This window comes from Eleginops maclovinus, chromosome 21 (genome assembly GCF_036324505.1).
Source record: "Eleginops maclovinus isolate JMC-PN-2008 ecotype Puerto Natales chromosome 21, JC_Emac_rtc_rv5, whole genome shotgun sequence".
NCBI lineage: Eukaryota > Metazoa > Chordata > Actinopteri > Perciformes > Eleginopidae > Eleginops > Eleginops maclovinus.
This window is the reverse complement of record NC_086369.1, coordinates 10,176,249-10,195,946: the sequence shown is the minus strand read 5'-3', so window position 1 is coordinate 10,195,946 and position 19,698 is coordinate 10,176,249. Positions and strand designations below refer to the sequence as shown.

Here is a 19,698-nt window from a genome sequence, read left to right as displayed (position 1 = left end):
AGTGACTTTCTTTGCCTCGAGTTTCCAAGAGCATCGCCTCTCAAAAGACACCCTTGGTGAGTTTTTCTGTGAAAAGATTACATTTAAATGTGTTTTTTTAATGAAAAGATTGATGCTAAATTAGCTGCGGCTAACCGTTGCTAGCGTGTTAGCGTAGCGTGTTGGTGTCGCTTTGACACGTGGAGCGAGGTGGAGCTCATAGTTGGCCCTGTTTTCTGTGTGGATTTGACCGTGGTCTTCACGTTGATTTGCTTCCTGTTGGGGCATATTCAATTGGCGCTGACCAAAGCCAAGTTTGTTATTTTGTTATTGAACATGAACAATATACACTTCTAAAATACAAGGTAAAGCTAACTGTAGCTGGCTGTGTAGTGAACAGTGTTGCCACAATTACTTCGGAAAAGTAATGTGATTACTGATTACTCCTTTAAAAAGTCACTTAATTACTTTACTGATTACTTGATTGTAAAAGTAACTAAGTAACATTACAAGTTACTTTATTAGTTACATTCAGCAGCTGCCGACAATTGGGGGGGGGTTGCTCTGTAAAACTTGATTTATAGTCGGTGAAAAAAGACGCAACGCAAGACGCATCGCAAGGCGGTTGCAAGCCCCCCCTTGCATGCTCGCATGTGTCACCTCAATTTTCTAACTTTTACGTAAGACGCAAGACGTAAGCACTGGCGCAAGCCACTATCTACATCACGTCTGGCAGCGTGTTCACATTTTCCGGTTTCATCCCCTAATAAAACCCCGCTGTTTTCGAACGTCAAGGTAGAAAGCGTACTCTCTAAGGTCGTCATTGAAAAACACATTGCTCCACCTACTGTCCTGGCGGGGAATAGCCACGCAGCACACGCAACCGCCGACAAAGCAAAATGAAGTATAAACGCCTCGAGTCATTAACATAAACGCAAGACGTAAGCGTAAGGGCTGTTAAAACAAGTATAATTCAAGCTTAAGTTTTTCTCCCAGAGACACAAGAAGAAATCAAAAATATATCTTTTTACTAAGGAAAATGACTAAAATAGTAATGCACGGTGACTTGGATAAGTAACTTGAATCTGATTACTGGTTTGGAACTAGTAACGCGTTAGATTACTCGTTAACGGAAAAAGTGGTCAGATTAGAGTAACGCGTTACAACATCACTGGTAGTGAACACATGGTTTGTTACAAATAGCTACACTTCATGTGTGAAACAAGTTAACAAATACAAGATTCAAGGGTTTTATTATCTATGCATAATGCACAGTAGCTACAGTGTAATTATGGCAATGAAACAACGTAGGTCCCTAGCTCCTCCAACAATGCAACATATTATAAAAGCACAGTGTTTTGATTAAGAAACCTAGGAATTCTTTGTTCGAAACAAGTTGTGATTTTGCACATGCTTTATAGCCTACATTAGTGGTTTTTGTTGTTGTTGTGTTGGTGTCGATTAGGGCTTTGACCTCGAACTTCGTTGTTCGAATATAATTCGATTGTTTAAAAAAATAAAGAAATTCGAACGAATTTTAGGGAGCCCTTAATATTCGAACCTATATGGGAATTATTTTTTATTAGTGTTGTTTTCAATTCAGATTCCAAGGTTTTTTTCACGCCTGGTGAAGTAAAACCGCGAGCTCATTATCAAGGCTATTATTGGTCATCTGGGCTCCTGTAGACCTATGACGTTGGCATCCTCCTGGTTCGCGCAATCGCGCTTATTTTAAAACAATATTCTAAAACAATGGCCGCGCCAACGACAACTACGCCTGATGAGGAGTAAGCCTTAACCTACTTAGCCTGACTGGCTTATTTTTTTATTTATTTTTGATGAGAACAGTGGATAAAACTGTTTGTGTTTAATCCAGAGTCTGATAATAATACAATTAAAAAAAACCAAAACAAGTGACTGTGTTTTTCTTCCGAAAGCATCATTGACTGACTAGGTGCACGTCACGAAAGGTTCCTGTAAGCTCGTGTATTTCCGATGGAGCGTTAACTGTCATATGTGGGACCCACACTAATGTTGTACATATTACGGACACCCGCCATTGACTGATACACTGCCCTCTGGTGGACAGAACATCGAACTGAAGTGTGATACTAATATTGGTCTTACTGAAGACATTTAATGGTCAAAATATTATTAATAAATATTCGAATACATTCGAACTTTAATATTAATAAACAAACGAACTTCGAATATGATTTTTGGGCAAAAGTCAAAGCCCTAGTGTCGATTTGCAAATGCCATTCTCTGAATAAAATAATTGAGACACATTTTTTGGTGCGTTTTTATCTGATTAATCGTAAAAATAATCGATCATCAAAATAGTTGTAATAGCAGCCCTAATATACTTACCTGCAGATAAATGTTACGTGCAACACAGAATATTATCAGTTGTAAACCTCCACGAAGCAATGCTTTGATAAAAACCTCACCCTTCAACAGGTGTTCTTTGCATAGACTGCAAGGAAAGTGCTCCAAGTCATCTTAGCTACATATGCCACAATAAGCAAGAATTCTAATTAGAAAAGTTTAGTTTTGTGGGGTACACTAGATCAAAGTAAAGTGTTTCTGCTTGGTTTTGAGCTGGGGACCTTTTTTCCTTGTGAGGCAAACGTGAGATTTATGTGTAGGTTGTCGTGGCCGAGTGGTTAAGGCAATGGAATAGAAGTTAGGGATGCACCTATAGGAAAAAATGTCGGCCGATGTTACTAACACATTTTTTGAAATGTTGCCGATACTGGTGCCGATGGCCGATGTTTTACTATGTCAACTGTAATAGTAGCATAATGCAGACTTGGGCTGTCACTTTACGTTCGACAATCGATTGTACAATCGATGGGACCGACCAACACACGTTTTGAAAACGAAAAGAGGGAATCGATTTTTACCAAATAACTTATTTTTTAACGAATTAAACAAATAAAAAACATTTTATTTCATTATGATTATTATTAACATAACTCACAAACAAGCAGAAAAGAGAAGAATTCCGAAAGTGCAGTAGGCATTGCGACGGCTAAAAAGTAAATTCCCACCAATTTTATGTACCGGAAACAGCCTGATAGTGTCAATCGGCTGCCGAGGCTTAGTGTTTTGCCAAAAAATGGAGGGCAATGGCGATAAACCTGCGCGACATGAGAGACGAGTGATACCCCCTAATCACATGAGGAGTTCGATATGGAAGCACCTCGGATTTTGGGCAGAAGGCAAAACTATGGAGAAGGACAAAGTGGTATGCAAACGGTGCGATCGTGAGTTCCCATATCACAGCAGCGCTACAACTATGAGGGGGCATATGCAGACTCAGTATGTTCTGGTCCACTGTCTGTTGTGGGGAATGTAGCGATCCTGCGTGTTGGCTAAGTGAAATATTTTCAACCTATTTTTATGTTGGCTAGTCCTGAAGTGAATGTTAAGTTTTATTTTCAAACTATTTAACAATCGCCTGCCTATGTGAAATTTGTTTCATATTTATAATGGTAAACACAGCCAGAAGCCTGCAGTAATGTTTTTTGTCGTTGATGTTATGGCAGTCCATACTGCTTATTGTTTTTCGAGAATGCTCCTGTTTGTTATACACGAACTTCACACAATAAATAATCAGAAATGCTCACCTGTACGTCTCTTGCGCCCTCTTTACGTTAGTCCTAATGGCAGTGTGTTGGCCTTTATTTTGAAAATTGAAACGTAGACTTGGATAATCGATTCTACCATCGATTCAATGAAAATTTAAGCCTAAAAAATCGATTGTGATTTTTTCAAAAAGTGACAGCCCTAATGCAGACTTTCTTTTTAACTAGTATTCTTATTCTGTTTTTACCTGCTGTAGTTGTTTCCCAGTGAAAGTGTGTTAGTGCAGTTTATTTACAAGGTATGCAGGAAGTTAAAAGGAAATAAACATAAATTGTTTAATTTTGCAGTCAAACACAAATGGTGCTTATTCGGTGGCACGTGCCATGATCCCTTTCCATCAGTTTCTGTAGTGTAGTGGTTATCACGTTCGCCTCACACGCGAAAGGTCCCCGGTTCGAAACCGGGCAGAAACACTTTACTTTGATTTGTGTACTCTACACAATTAAACTCTACCAATAACAATTGTCAGCAATCTTGAAAGAAAAAGTAGCAGTGTTTGAACAATGCCACTTCTCAGAATTACTTTAAATCTCTCACATCCTTCCCATTTAGGGGGACAGCAATGCTCCTTAAGTGCAGACACTCACATCCAACTGTTCACCAGTTTTCCTTCCTTGAACTACTTTTGTTTGGTACTGACCACTGCAGATCGGGAACACCCCACAAGAGCTGCAATGTTAGAGATGCTCCACCAAGTAGTCTAGCCATCACGATTTGGCCCTTGTCCAAGTTGCTCACACTTGTAATTTTTAAAAAAGCATCATTTTAAGAACCTACGTGTAGGTCTGAGCTGATGTCTCGCTTCGTAGATTGTTTTTGTGGTTGTCGTGGCCGAGTGGTTAAGGCGATGGACTAGAAATCCATTGGGGTCTCCCCGCGCAGGTTCGAATCCTGCCGACAACGATAAATCCTTTTGAGCAACGGGAACCCACCAATAAAACACTTGTGCACTTACCAGCAGAGATATTTTACGTGCAACATAGAATATTATGTATTGTAAACCCCCACAAAGCGATGCTTTGATAAAAAAATCAATCTGCAACATGTGTTCTTTGCGTAGACGTACGTGCAAGGGAAGGGCTCCAAGTCACCTTGGCTACGTATGCCACGACGAGCATGACCCACCCGAATCTCTGACTGAACTGTCTGTAGGTGCACGTTGGTGACATTATTATCAAGCACTTTTTAAGTTGAATTGGAAGGGATTTTCCAAGGTGTGCCGTATATTGTCATTTTGCGACAGTTAATGTGCCAGTATCCTTCTTTGATCTCATTCGTCAATTTAATGCCGCCTGTTGCGCTGAAAAAATACAACGGCTGGATCGGATAAGATAGAGAGAAAAAAAGGCGCTTGCAAAACTGAACATTAATCAGCCATAATGTATTTGTGTAATTATTTTTCTGTTATTTTGGGGATCTACAGGGAATGTTTCTAAGATCTACCAGTCGATCGCGATCGACGGGTTGGCGACCACTGCTCTACACAATTAAACTCTACCAATAACAATTGTCAGCAATCTTGAGAGAAAAAGTAGCAGTGTTTGAACTATGCCACGTCTCCGAATTACTTTGAATCTCTCACATCCTTCCCAGTTAGGCGGACAGCAATCCTCCTTAAGTGCAGACATGGAGGTGCAGACTCTAAATCCAACCGTTCACCAGTTTTCCTTACTTGAACTACTTTTGGTTGGTACTGACCACTGCAGATCGGGAACAACCCACGAGAGCTGCAATTTTAGAGATGCTCCACCAAGTAGTCTTGCCATCACGATTTGGCCCTTGTCCAAGTTGCTCACGCTTGTAGTTTTTTTAAAAGCATCATTTTAAGAACCTATGTGTATGTCTGAGCTGCTGTCTCGCCTCACAGCATGTTTTTGTGGTTGTCAACTGATAGTGTGTTAGGGCGGTGGAAGGAACACTTTGAGGAACTCCTGAATCCAAAAACTCCGCCCTCTATGCTAGAGGCAGAGCTGGAGTATGAAGGGGGATCAATGCCAATCTCACGGGGGGAAGTCACTGAGGTAGTTAAACAGCTCCACAGTGGCAAAGCCCCGGGGGGTGGATGAGATCCGCCCAGAAATGCTGAAGGCTCTGGGTGTTGAGGGACTGTCTTGGTTGACACGTCTCATCAACATTGCGTGGAAGTCCGAAACAGTACCGAAGCAGTGGCAGACCGGGGTGGTGGTTCCTCTTTTTAAAAAGGGAGATCAGAGGGTGTGTGTGTGTGTGTGTGTGTGTGAAATTGGTTAAAATGTAAGTACTTTGTTGGAAACTCCCCGTCATGGAATCGAACGCTGGTCTTACACCTGACAGGCAGAGATACTGTCCACTATAGTAATGAGGAACGCTGTGTCAAGTTTTATGGGGTGTAAATCTCAATTGTCGCTCTTCCAGCATTTAAAAGGTATGCAGGAAGATAAAAGGAAATAAACATGGCGCTCAGAATTGTTTCATTTTGCAGTCAAACACAAATGTTGCATATTCTATGGCACGTGCCATGGCCACTTTCCAACGGTTGCTGTAGTGTAGTGATTATCACGTTCGCCTCACATGCGAAAGGTCCCCGGTTTGAAACCGGGCAGAAACACTTTACTTTGATCTGCGTACTCTACACAATTAAACTCTACCAATAACAATTGTCAGCAATCTTGAGAGAAAAAATAGCAGTGTTTGAACTGTGCCACCTCTCAGAATTACTTTGAATCTCTCACATCCTTCCCAGTTAGGCGGACTCTAAATCCAACCGTTCACCGGTTTTCCTTACTTGAACTACTTTTGGTTGGTACTGACCACTGCAGATCGGGATCACCCCACGAGAGCTGCAATGTTAGAGATGCTCCACCAAGTAGTCTTGCCATCATGATTTGGCCCTTGTCCAAGTTGCTCACGCTTGTAATTTAAAAAAAAGCATAATTTTAAGAACCTATGTGTAGGTCTGAAGTGCTGTCTCGCCTCGCAGCATGTTTTTGTGGTTGTCGTGGCCGAGTGGTTAAGGCGATGGACTAGAAATCCATTGGGGTCTCCCCGCGCAGGTTCGAATCCTGCCGACAACGATATATCCTTTTGAGTAACGGGAACCCACCAATAAAACACTTGTGTACTTACCAGCAGAGATATTTTACGTGCAACATAGAATATTATGTATTGTAAACCCCCACAAAGCGATGCTTTGATAAAAAAATCAATCTGCAACATGTGTTCTTTGCGTAGACGTACGTGCAAGGGAAGGGCTCCAAGTCATCTTGGCTACGTATGCCCCGACAAGCATGACCCACCCGAATCTCTGACTGAACTGTCTGTAGGTGCACGTTGGTGACATTATTATCAAGCACTTTTTAAGTTGAATTGGAAGGGATTTTCCAAGGTGTTTCTAATCAGAAGGGGCTTTGTTTTTCAAAGCTGTACAGGCCTCCAGACTTAACTTTTTGCATTGGTTGCACTAGTGAAAGTGAGGATACCCGGCCCGGAGGAAGCCCGGCGTCCCCTTCTGGAGCCAGGCCCAGAAGGAGGGCTCGTTAGCGTGCGTCTGGTGGTTGGGCTTGCCACAGAGCCCGGCCGGGCACAGCCCGAAAAAGCAACCCGGGCAACACCTCCGCTTCCCCATCCCGCGGGCCCACCACCTACGGGAAACAGCGATGGGGTCGGGTGCGCTGCCAGAAGGGTGGCAGTGAAAGCAGAGGGTCTCTGGACTCTATTCTTCTCTGGAGTTGCCCAAGGTGTGAGGCGCTGAGCGGGTGTGGGGATACCCACAAGCCCTCGGTTGAGTGCCGCTTTGTTGGAGTTTACCCCAGTGGACGAGAGGGTCGCCTCCCTACGCCGGCGGGTCATGGGGGGGGAAAACTCTGACTGTTGTGTGTGCTTATGCAACAAACAGCAGTTCAGAGTTTTCGGCCTTCTTGGAGACCCTGAAAGAAGTCCTGTATGGGGCTCCTGAAGGGGACTCCTTAGTCTTGCTGGGAGACTTCAACGCACACGTGGGCAATGATGGAGACACTTGGAGGGGCGTGATTGGGAGGAACGGCCCCCCTGACCTGAACCGGAGTGGTGGTTTGTTACTGTACTTCTGTGCTAGTCATGGATTGGCCATAACAAACACCATGTTCGAACATAAGGATGCTCATAAGTGTACGTGGTCCCAGAGCACCCTAGGCAGAAGGTCCATGATCGATTTTGTTATCGTATCATCGGTACGTTGAGTGTGAGTTCGGTCACAGAGAGATCATGCACTTCGGAAAGAAAATTAGCTTTCTACCCGGGCAGCGTCAGGTGCACCAGTGCGACCTAGAAAAATGTTTGGTCGTACTTTTAAAAATGTTGGTCGCATGTGCGAATTGGTTAAAATGTAAGTACTTTGTTGGAATCTCCCTGTCACGGAATCGAACGCTGGTCTTACACCTGACAGGCAGAGATACTGTCCACTATAGTTATGAGGAACGCTGTGTCAACTTTTATGGGGTGTAAATCTCATCAGTTTCTGTAGTGTAGTGGTTATCACGTTCGCCTCACACGCGAAAGGTCCCCGGTTCGAAACCGGGCAGAAACACTTTACTTTGATCTGCAATACTCTATGTGCTTGTCAGTGAGGCGGCTCGTGTACTTTGATTTAATTATTTTCATCTGTGAAAACGCCATTTCACAGAGGTAAGTGGATCCAAAGTGGGCACTCACTCTTAGTGCACATGAGGTGATGAGTGGAAACTTCTCCCTGCTGACAATTCCCCAAAAGGTACTGTCCCTGAAGTCACTGAGGTAGTTAAACAGCTCCACAGTGGAAAAGCCCCGGAGGGTGGATGAGATCCGCCCAGAAATGCTGAAGGCTCTGGGTGTTGAGGGACTGTCTTGGTTGACACGTCTCATCAACATTGCGTGGAAGTCCGAAACAGTACCGAAGGAGTGGCAGACCGGGGTGGTGGTTCCTCTTTTTAAAAAGGGAGATCAGAGGGTGTGTGTGTGAAATTGGTTAAAATGTAAGTACTTCGTTGGAAACTCCCCGTCATGGAATCGAACGCTGGTCTTACACCTGACAGGCAGAGATACTGTCCACTATAGTAATGAGGAACGCTGTGTCAAGTTTCATGGTGTGTAAATCTCAATTGTCGCTCTTCCAGCATTTAAAAGGTATGCAGGAAGATAAAAGGAAATAAACATGGCGCTCAGAACTATTTAATTTTGCAGTCAAACACAAATGTTGCATATTCTCTGGCACGTGCCATGGCCCCTTTTCATCAGTTTCTGTAGTGTAGTGGTAACCCCTTTCGCCTCACACGCGAAAGGTCCCCGGTTCGAAACCGGGCAGAAACACTTTACTTTGATCTGCCTACTCTACACAATTAAACTCTACCAATAACATTTGTCAGCAATCTTGAGAGAAAAAATAGCAGTGTTTGAACTGTGCCACCTCTCAGAATTACTTTGAATCTCTCACATCCTTCCCAGTTAGGCGGACAGCAATCCTCCTTAAGTGCAGACACGAAGGTGCAGACTCTAAATCCAACCGTTCACCGGTTTTCCTTACTTGAACTACTTTTGGTTGGTACTGACCACTGCAGATCGGGATCACCCCACAAGAGCTGCAATTTTAGAGATGCTCCACCAAGTAGTCTTGCCATCACGATTTGGCCCTTGTCCAAGTTGCTCACGCTTGTAATTTTTTTAAAAGCATCATTTTAAGAACCTATGTGTAGGTCTGAAGTGCTGTCTCGCCTCACAGCATGTTTTTGTGGTTGTCGTGGCCGAGTGGTTAAGGCGATGGACTAGAAATCCATTGGGGTCTCCCCGCGCAGGTTCGAATCCTGCCGACAACGATATATCCTTTTGAGCAACGGGAACCCACCAATAAAACACTTGTGTACTTACCAGCAGAGATATTTTACGTGCAACATAGAATATTATGTATTGTAAACCCCCACAAAGCGATGCTTTGATAAAAAAATCAATCTGCAACATGTGTTCTTTGCGCAGACGTACGTGCAAGGGAAGGGCTCCAAGTCACCTTGGCTACGTATGCCACGACAAGCATGACCCACCCGAATCTCTGAACTGTCTGTAGGTGCACGTTGGTGACATTATTATCAAGCACTTTTTAAGTTGAATTGGAAGGGATTTTCCAAGGTGTTTCTAATCAGAAGGGGCTTTGTTTTTCAAAGCTGTACAGGCCTCCAGACTTAACTTTTTGCATTGGTTGCACTGGTGAAAGTGAGGATCCCTGGCCCGGAGGAAGCCCGGGGTCCCCTTCTGGAGCCAGGCCCAGAAGGAGGACTCGTCAGCGTGCGTCTGGTGGCCGGGCTTGCCACGGAGCCCGGCCGGGCACAGCCCGAAAAAGCAACCCGAGCAACACCTCCGCTTCCCCGTCCCGCGGGCCCACCACCTACTGGAAACAGCGATGGGGTCGGGTGCGCTGCCAGAAGGGTGGCAGTGAAAGCAGAGGGTCTCTGGACTCTATTCTTCTCTGGAGTTGCCCAAGGTGTGAGGCGCCGAGCGGGTGTGGGGATACTCACAAGCCCTCGGTTGAGTGCCGCTTTGTTGGAGTTTACCCCAGTGGACGAGAGGGTCGCCTCCCTACGCTGGCGGGTCATGGGGGGGAAAACTCTGACTGTTGTGTGTGCTTATGCACCAAACAGCAGTTCAGAGTATTCGGCCTTCTCGGAGACCCTGAAAGAAGTCCTGTATGGGGCTCCTTAAGGGGACTCCTTAGTCTTGCTGGGAGACTTCATCGCACACGTGGGCAATGATGGAGACACTTGGAGGGGCGTGATTGGGAGGAACGGCCCCCCTGATCTGAACCGGAGTGGTGGTTTGTTACTGTACTTCGGTGCTAGTCATGGATTGGCCATAACAAACACCATGTTGGAACATAAGGATGCTCATAAGTGTACGTGGTACCAGAGCACCCTAGGCAGAAGGTCCATGATCGATTTTGTTATCGTATCATCGGACCTGAGTCCGCATGTTGTGGACACTCGGGTGAAGAGAGGGGGGGAGTTGTCAACTGATCACCATCTGGTGGTGAGTTGGGTCGAGTGGCAGGGGAAGCCTCTGGACAGACCTGGTAAGCCCAAATGTGTAGTGCGGGTGAACTGGGAATGTCTGGAGGAGTCCCAAGTCCAGGAGGCCTTCAACTCACACCTCCGGCGGAGCTTTTCAGGCATCCCTGTGGAGGCTGGGGACATTGAACCAGAGTGGGCAGTGTTCAAAGCCTCCATTGCCGAAGTTGCGGCGGGGAGCTGTGGTCTCAAGGTCTTAGGTGCCTCAAGGGGCGGTAACCCTCAAACTTCCTGGTGGACACCGGTGGTCAGGGAAGCCGTCCAACTGAAGAAGGAGGCCTTCCGGGATAAATTATCCCTGGGTACTCCTGACGCAGTTGCAAGGTATCACCTCTCTTAATTTTCCCTTGTTTTGTCGGGTTTATTTTCTTTTTCCGTTTCGGTTAGGCTACTCTGGCGCTCAGGTTGGTCGCGATTTTTAAACACACATAATTTAGAGCAGTGACAGGACCACAGCCAATCAGAGGCAAAGACCCGCCCGAGCTCTGTGTCTTATTGGTTTAGACCAGGATATGATCCTACGTTGAGTGTGAGTTCGGTCACAGAGAGATCATGCACTTGGGAAAGAAAATTAGCTTTCTACCCGGGCAGCGTCAGGTGCCCCAGTGCGACCTAGAAAAATGTTTGGTCGTACTTTTAAAAATGTTGGTCGCATGTGCGAATTGGTTAAAATGTAAGTACTTTGTTGGAAACTCCCTGTCACGGAATCAAATGCTGGTCTTACACCTGACAGGCAGAGATACTGTCCACTATAGTAATGAGGAACGCTGTGTCAAGTTTCATGGTGTGTAAATCTCAATTGTCGCTCTTCCAGCATTTAAAGGTATGCAGGAAGATAAAAGGAAATAAACATGGCGCTCAGAATTGTTTAATTTTGCAGTCAAACACAAATGTTGCATATTCGGTGGCACGTGCCAGGGCCCTTTTCATCAGTTTCTGTAGTGTAGTGGTTATCACGTTCGCCTCACACGCGAAAGGTCCCCGGTTCGAAACCGGGCAGAAACAGTTTACTTTGATTTGTGTACTCTACACAATTAAACCCTGCCAATAACAATTGTCAGCAATCTTGAGAGAAAAAATAGCAGTGTTTGAACTATGCCACTTCTCAGAATTACTTTGAATCTCTCACATCCTTCCCAGTTAGGCGGACAGCAATCCTCCTTAAGTGCAGACACGGAGGTGCAGACTCTAAATCCAACCGTTCACTGGTTTTCCTTCCTTGAACTACTTTTGTTTGGTACTGACCAATCCTTTTGAGCAACGGGAACCCACCAGTAAAACACTTGTGTACTTACCAGCAGAGATATTTTACGTGCAACATAGAATATTATGTATTGTAAACCCCCACAAAGCGATGCTTTGATAAAAAAATCAATCTGCAACATGTGTTCTTTGCGTAGACGTACGTGCAAGGGAAGGGCTCCAAGTCACCTTGGCTACGTATGCCACGACAAGCATGACCCACCCGAATCTCTGACTGAACTGTCTGTAGGTGCACGTTGGTGACATTATTATCAAGCACTTTTTAAGTTGAATTGGAAGGGATTTTCCAAGGTGTTTCTAATCAGAAGGGGCTTTGTTTTTCAAAGCTGTACAGGCCTCCAGACTTAACTTTTTGCATTGGTTGCACTGGTGAAAGTGAGGATCCCTGGCCCGGAGGAAGCCCGGGGTCCCCTTCTGGAGCCAGGCCCAGAAGGAGGACTCGTCAGCGTGCGTCTGGTGGCCGGGCTTGCCACGGAGCCCGGCCGGGCACAGCCCGAAAAAGCAACCCGGGCAACACCACCTATGTGTAGGCCTGAACTCCTGTCTCGCCTCGCAGCATGTTTTTGTGGTTGTCGTGGCCGAGTGGTTAAGGCGATGGACTAGAAATCCATTGGGGTCTCCCCGCGCAGGTTCGAATCCTGCCGACAACGGAACATGCTTTTGAGCAATGGGAACCCACCAATAAGGTGCTACATTGATGAAGAAATGTATGCTAATAAACCTTCCAGTATTTGCAGAAAGTATAACATCAGCTTTAAAAGGCTGACACTGTATTATTTACATTATTAAACCTCTGAGTTTTTTGTCGTTACCTTTAAAACATTTCCAGTGGAAGGGTAGTATTCCGTTAAACATAAAAATAGAAGTCCAGTTCCATGTTCAGGGAAAATGCTGTTGAGGTGGCAAGAGCTGTCTTTTGTCTGGGTATGCAGTGTCATGCAGCTCTTCTATTGGGAACAGCTGACTTGAGTATGCTAAGGACTGCTCAAGCAAATTGCTGTTTAGCATGTTCAAACATTTGAAAGGCTCAACACAAAGCACTCCCACCTGGGAGCGCAAGCAAGCTTAATTCTGCAGAATTCAAATAGGGTCACTTCATTGACAATTGAAACCAGTTTCTTTGTATTACATAATTTCTCTCTAAACCATTTTGAACCTGTAGTTTGTTTGCTGACAACACAGATCCAGCTGCTGTTAACCACTGTGGTCTTTCCACTGAGGAATTTGACAGAATGTTTCCAGTATCTCGGTAAAGTGGTGACAGGTTTAGAGAAGAGGCTATCCAACCCCTGTGTGTGACATCATCTTCCACCCTTTCCCTCACACGTTGCCAATAGCCTGAACACTTGTTTTTGTTTGGAATCTATCATGGCTAAGCAACGCAACCCAAAGTGTGCTGCTCTTGTGAGAAGGGCTCAAAATGTAGCTTTTTTAAAATGTTCTGGACACACTGAGCAGAGGAGGACAACATCTGGCAAAGATAAAAAGAAGAAAACAAACGACAGATTTGTTTCGATTCCCTGGAATGAAAGCTTGCAAAACAACCCCAAACGAAATGACATTGCAAAATGAGTGGCTCTAAGGGTTTTGGGGGAGTGAACTGAAAAACATTACCTCACGTAGGGAAAGTACACCCAGATGAGCAACATGAAGGCCTGGCCAGCTGAGTAACTTTATATAACATAGTGTACCAACACCAGCTGCCACATTCAACAAAACATGTGGTATCTTTCAAGTCCGGCATAACCAGGTGTTATAGGAACCCTGTCTTTGGTATCTCAAGCTGACTTGTTATGCAAATTACCAAGATACACGCTCTATAGACAATGGAGAGTGAACTTCTGTATTTAATTATTGATCCTGGCTAACAGTGTGCCACTAACTGTAAAAGGTCTTCCAGCCCTGCAGCACAAGCTAATCCATGAATTATGGATGAACTGGAGATCATTTGATGGCAGCTGCCTCTGTTCAGGGAGACAGACCACTCAGGTTTGTCCTCTTACAAATTTTTAAGTTCCTTATTTTTATAATTTACAATATAGTTGACAAGCTCAAAGCAAACTCACTAAAGCACTTTACTGTGGATTTGTAGTTTAAGTAAATGAGTACATCACAGTTTAAGGATTTTCCCATTATGAAAACTCTGTGGTTTCCCGACTCTGTAAATCATTTTTAAAACCTCTACTCCAGATTTTCTTATTTCTAAATGAATAGGTGCCATAGTAACATCCGCCATAACACAGGAAGTTCCGTTGTACTTTCTACTCTTTGCTGCTGCCAGTTGGTGCTGGTTTGGTTTCTCGTAATACAAAGTATGACATAGATATGCCCGCTGCCTACTCAAAGCTACAATTTGCTACATGGACACTGAATTCATTCAAATGAACACATTTTGTCATCGGTGTGGACTGAAGCTACTGTTGCCGTGCAGTCCGTGTGGGTTGTGCTGACCATGGTGTACCACAAGCAAATTCCACCATTTGCGGCTGGGTGGTAATTAAACCTTTTTCCACATAACTGCTTAATAACTAGGCTGACGGTCTGGGCTTTCCTCAGGTTGATCATATGACTGGCTCCTGTTTGCTGCACTTTTTAAACAACTTGCATAAAAGCACCAGTACTGGAACAACCTCAACTGTAATCCTGTTTATCAAAATGTAGTTCAAATAAGATGAGCAGATGTAAACTTGAAAAATAAGAATGCTGTTTCCTCTTGCTGTACTCATCTGAAACTGGCTGGTGGAAGATTTACGTTTCTGTGTCTGGCTTCAATAAGTTGTCATAATTAAGTTACCATGACAGATGTGACCAGCTATGGTACACTCACAGAAATATTTAACCCTAACTTTTAAGATTTATGTAAAAATAATTACATGACAAAGTTCCATTTAATGTGTTTAATATTTTGAACATAAACCTACCTAAAAAGAAGAGAACTAATAAACTTTACAGTGTAATAAAGCCTATTCATTTGAAGTGCATATTAATCAGGTTATGTATTCAGAATACATTAAGTATATTTGTTTGAACTACATAGTAATTAGGTTACCTATTCGAGATGAATAATGTGTAGGTGTTTGAAATACATAACAATTAAGCTTAAATTCAATCAAAATGTATTAGATTGATGTATTTAAGTGATTAATATCCAATGAATGTTTCTATTTTCCATTCAACAATATCTCAATGATGCATACAATCAGAGCACCTTGTTCATTCAACACATGTATTAACATTAACCTCCTGACGACCAGGAAAAAAAATATTGTCCAATCACAATTTTTTTTAATTCCCCAATCTTAGTAAGGTAATTAGAAAACTGAAACCTTTTTTTTTCTTTCAAGTTTTTATTTTTAAGATATCATGTTTCCACTACAGTGGACATCGGATCGCCATACACGTGAAACTGAACCTTGATGGCAACCAGTTAGTCCCAAAGAAAATACCAAAAAGCCAACATAAGAATGAGTTTAGCATCCACAAACAGTAACTGTCCATCATCACCTTTGTTTTTGTTTTGTTTTGCTTTGTTGTACTTATTTGGCGTGATACTTCAAAAAGCAATTCCCCTTCTTGGAAACACAAAGGAAGACCTTGCACTTTGTGCACATCACATATGTTTTGCTCTTGCAGCCGGATCTGCGACACCTTGACGCATGTGTTTCCTCCACCATCTCTGAAAGATGGATGGCGCCATAGTGTCTCAGAGCTGCATTTGGCTGCGGTTTCCACTTTTGACGTGGGGGAGTGTAGTCATCTTCGCTGTCACTTGCGATTCCTGCTTGGCCCCGAGTGATCAACTCTTGACCAAGGATCAGTTTGAAGTCAAGGAACTTCAGTGGTTTCTTCCCCAGAAACTGGCAGTCACTCTTATACTGAAGCCATGAGTTGGTGATTGCCAGGTCAAAAAAGTGGAAAACTGCAAGCACTGTCCATTTCCAAGTGCGAGAGGCCATCCTGTAGAAACTCAACATTCGGTCAACCAAGTCCACACCACCCATGTTGGTGTTGTACTCAGCAATTGCCAGTGGCCTTAACACCTGAACAAACCTTTTGTCTTTCTTGGACCATCTTCTGCATGTGTCCTGAGGTTCAATGCCATAGGCAGAGGATGCCATGGCAACTGGCTTGTTGTCCAACCACTTTATGACAGCAAGTTCAGGAGGGCTTCGTCTGACTACCATCTCTGATGCCCCTCTTCCTCTCTTTTTGAAGGGCTTATCATCTATGATCTTGCACCCCTTTTGTTTTTCATGAGGGTTCCAGTCCCTGTCAGCCCTTTTGTCATCAGGGTGTCGAGGAGGTGGATTGTTGTAAAGAACCTGTCAAAGAACAGGTGGGTTCCTTGGGGAACAGACTCTGCCAAATGAAGAACAGCTTGTTCTCCAATGCCCTTTCCTTCTGTAGCTCTGAAGGTAGTGTTGCTTTGGTAGAACCACAAAGTCTAAGACCAGACCAGCTGGTGCGGCCAAGACAACAAGACTTCACGCTGATTTGTGCACAGGGCCATTCCTTCAAACACGGAGTCATCGATGTCCTGCTTAAAAGAATCCTTTGGGGTCCAGTTTCTGCGTGTCATGGCATCATTGCTCTGAATGATGGGAATTTGATCATTGAGTTGGACTTTGAATCTTAAGAAAAGCAATAAAGGGAGAGAAACTAAATTAAAATGAGTCTCAATTATTAGAGAAAGTCTTTTTTTAGAATACAAACTCAAGGTGTACGTGTATGTGGACTGTTCTTCTTGATCTGACTCCTCTGCATCTGTTTGCCCTGCCTGAATTTCATCCTCAGAGCTCTCTGACCTTCTTCATCAGACAACTCAATATCTGAGTTTCCTGCAATTTGCAGTAAAACCCCCTCTGCCTCTGAGAATGACTCCCTTTCTTTTCATTTGAAAAAACAACAAAATGGAGAAAATAACTGCAAATGTCCACTACGGAGGACCGTTTTTAAACACTTAAATACTATGCCAAAATACAGTTAAAATAAACCAGACAATGTTTTAAAGTGTTGTTAAGAGACTTATAAAACACGGCAACAACATTTCAAGCTACAATTTGCTCAATAAAAAGTATTGTGCACTTACCTTTCCTCTTCCCATAAAATGTGATTGGACTGATGGCTGCCATTTTCCTGAAGGAGGAAGAGAAAGGTACCAAAGCCCTACCCCTTCACATTTGGTATCATTGAAAAGCCCTAAATGTCCTCTGTAGATAGCAAATAGAGTTCATTCAGTAGTATGCAGTGGGTGAGAGATATTCTGGATTACAAAGGTCCTCGACAGAGGACAAATTTGAACTACTGGTAGTTTTAAAGCAAACCTCTTCTCTTCACCCAGATACAGACACAGTACTCTGCAGGTCGTGTAGCTCTTCAACCAATGCATCTACTGCTGTAGATGGAACATGAAAAATGTTTTCTAACTTCAATAGAACAGAGGCAAGTCTTTTTTCTACAACTTAAGGAAGGTCATCTGAATTATCAATATCACTGTCTGCATCTGACAGACTATCATCTATGTCTGCAGAGGATGTGGGCCCATCATCAGGACTAGCAGACTGAACAGTGACCTTAACTACACCTGCCGTAAAATCTGATAGACTGTGGGGAATATGTTTACGAAGTACCATATATTTTTGTCTGAAATGCATATCCCTCAAACAGACAAGTTACATGTTCATGCTATCTAAGATGTTGATAAGTATGACTAAAGTAATCCTTCTCAGTTGAAAGTTCTTCACGCTCACACGTCTGACATGTGAACGTAGTTGACTGAGCACCTGCTGTTTCTAGCTTTCTGTGTGTTCGATATATGTGACTCAAAAGGTTCTTCCAGGTTGTGAACGTGCAAGGACACTCTACATATGCACATGGATATCGGCATGAGCGGCCATGGTGGAAATGTCTCGGCCTAAAATGTTTTTATCAACGCATACCTGGAAGATAGTGAACCGTCACACAATTTGCATGGCCACATTCACATAGCACCTTTGAATGAATACAAAGATCAATAAATCAGTTATGTTATTAACACACAAACAACAAGCTCCCCCTGGCTACAAAAACATCAGTTTTCAAACGGCACGTATAATCTACAACACTACTGAAAAACCCACACATCCAACCTTCTGCAAGATCAGACATTTTAGACCATTAGAATTTATCCTCAAAATGGACTCAAAACGTGAGCTTTGATATCTTAAACAATTTTAAAATCACATGAACTGTCAGCCTGTGTGTGTGTGTGTGTGTGTGTGTGTGTGAGAGAGAGTGTGTGTGAGCCTCTCTCACGCTCTGTTTAGATTGACAAATAGGCCTATATAAAAGCACACACATATTGTATTTGTCAGTCGCAGTGTTCTCTCGTTGTTTTATGTTTGACTTCCTGCCCGGTTTGACACGATCGCTCGCGGCTCACGCACAAAATAGACCAGACGGCGAAATGAACGACATAATCGGTTAACATGGGCGCCGAAAGGAAAATGGCTCTGCTTCGGGCCACAAAAAAAAAAAAGGCCCCTTGAACTGATGCAACAAACTACAAACTGAAAAAGTGCATTCCAGAAGTTCCAAAAAATAAATGTATACAGAATATCGATGCACTGACACAAGTTAGATTCAAACATTTCTATGGGTTAGGGTTTGTCAGTTGGTTACACCTTCCATGAGCGAAAAGGAGCAGGGAGAAGAATACATCTTATGTTGCCTGCCCCTTACTCAAAACATAAGTAAACAATCAAAATAGATGGTCTGTCAATTAGTTACTTACAACAAATACTTACAGTAACGTGAGAAAACAAGCGACGTACACAGTAATTCACTATCAACTAAGGAAACAGATTACCTGCCACTTCATAAAGTTTAGTTACTCTTTCTTTATACGTTTTTCTAGAACTGAAAAATATTTATACAACCCTTTAAATCACTCTGTAGAAAATTCCACAGTTTGACTCCAACCACTGCGATACACATCTGCTTTAAAGTAGTCCGTGCACACTGATGCTTAAAATGAAATGTCCTTCTTCGGTCCTCATCCTCTAAACTGAAAACAAACCATTTTTGTAAAAGTTCTGCTAATACTTTGCTTTTTGCCCTGAATATATAACTAGTAGTGTCTGGAACTCAACTAAATGCTTAAGTTTCAAAAGTCCTGACTTGATAAACAGACTATTTGTGTGTTCTCTGAAGTCCACTTTATGAATCATTCTTAGTGCTCTTTTCTGCAACATAAACAATGGATTCATATTACTCATGTACGTGTTGCCCCACACGTCCACACAATAGCGAAAATATGGCAAAACCAGTGAGCACTACAGAATTCTCATTGCCTTGTAATCTAACACATACAGTGGTATGCAAAAGTTTGGGCACCCCTTAGGAAAACCACTGCATCAGTTTGTCACTTGCTGAGCTTTTGAAGCAGCAACTTCATTTTAACATATGTTATACCTTATGGTAACAGAAACATCTCAGTAGTGAAATAACTTTTATTGGTCAAACAGAAACATGTTTATGTGCATTCAAACAAAAATAGGCATGTGCATAAATTTGGGCACCCCTAAGAAATAATTCCATTAATATTTAGTATTGCCTCCTTTTGCTGCAATAACGGCCTGTAGACGCCTCCTGTAGCCACAGACAAGTCCCTTAAGCCTGGCAGGTGGTATTTTGGCCCATTCTTCCACACAAAACGTCTCCAGTTCAGTCAGGTTTCTTGGCCTCCGTGCATGGACAGCCTTCTTCAAATAAATCCATACAT

General features: G+C 43.3%; 9 non-coding genes across 9 annotated transcripts; all 9 read left to right on the top strand.

The window, feature by feature from the left end:
* The first annotated feature begins 3,970 nt into the window (after nt 1-3,970).
* On the top strand, nt 3,971-4,043 carry trnav-cac (transfer RNA valine (anticodon CAC)). The gene has a single exon. It is a non-coding gene; the product is annotated as a tRNA-Val (tRNA).
* A 408-nt stretch (nt 4,044-4,451) lies between these two features.
* trnas-aga (transfer RNA serine (anticodon AGA)) lies at nt 4,452-4,533 on the top strand. The gene has a single exon. It is a non-coding gene; the product is annotated as a tRNA-Ser (tRNA).
* A 1,611-nt stretch (nt 4,534-6,144) lies between these two features.
* On the top strand, nt 6,145-6,217 carry trnav-cac (transfer RNA valine (anticodon CAC)). The gene has a single exon. It is a non-coding gene; the product is annotated as a tRNA-Val (tRNA).
* A 384-nt stretch (nt 6,218-6,601) lies between these two features.
* trnas-aga (transfer RNA serine (anticodon AGA)) lies at nt 6,602-6,683 on the top strand. Its single transcript has one exon. It is a non-coding gene; the product is annotated as a tRNA-Ser (tRNA).
* Nucleotides 6,684-8,100: 1,417 nt separating this feature from the next.
* On the top strand, nt 8,101-8,173 carry trnav-cac (transfer RNA valine (anticodon CAC)). Its single transcript has one exon. It is a non-coding gene; the product is annotated as a tRNA-Val (tRNA).
* Nucleotides 8,174-8,858: 685 nt separating this feature from the next.
* Nucleotides 8,859-8,931, top strand: trnav-cac (transfer RNA valine (anticodon CAC)). The gene has a single exon. It is a non-coding gene; the product is annotated as a tRNA-Val (tRNA).
* A 421-nt stretch (nt 8,932-9,352) lies between these two features.
* trnas-aga (transfer RNA serine (anticodon AGA)) lies at nt 9,353-9,434 on the top strand. The gene has a single exon. It is a non-coding gene; the product is annotated as a tRNA-Ser (tRNA).
* Nucleotides 9,435-11,605: 2,171 nt separating this feature from the next.
* On the top strand, nt 11,606-11,678 carry trnav-cac (transfer RNA valine (anticodon CAC)). Its single transcript has one exon. It is a non-coding gene; the product is annotated as a tRNA-Val (tRNA).
* An 826-nt stretch (nt 11,679-12,504) lies between these two features.
* trnas-aga (transfer RNA serine (anticodon AGA)) lies at nt 12,505-12,586 on the top strand. Its single transcript has one exon. It is a non-coding gene; the product is annotated as a tRNA-Ser (tRNA).
* Nucleotides 12,587-19,698: the final 7,112 nt, after the last annotated feature.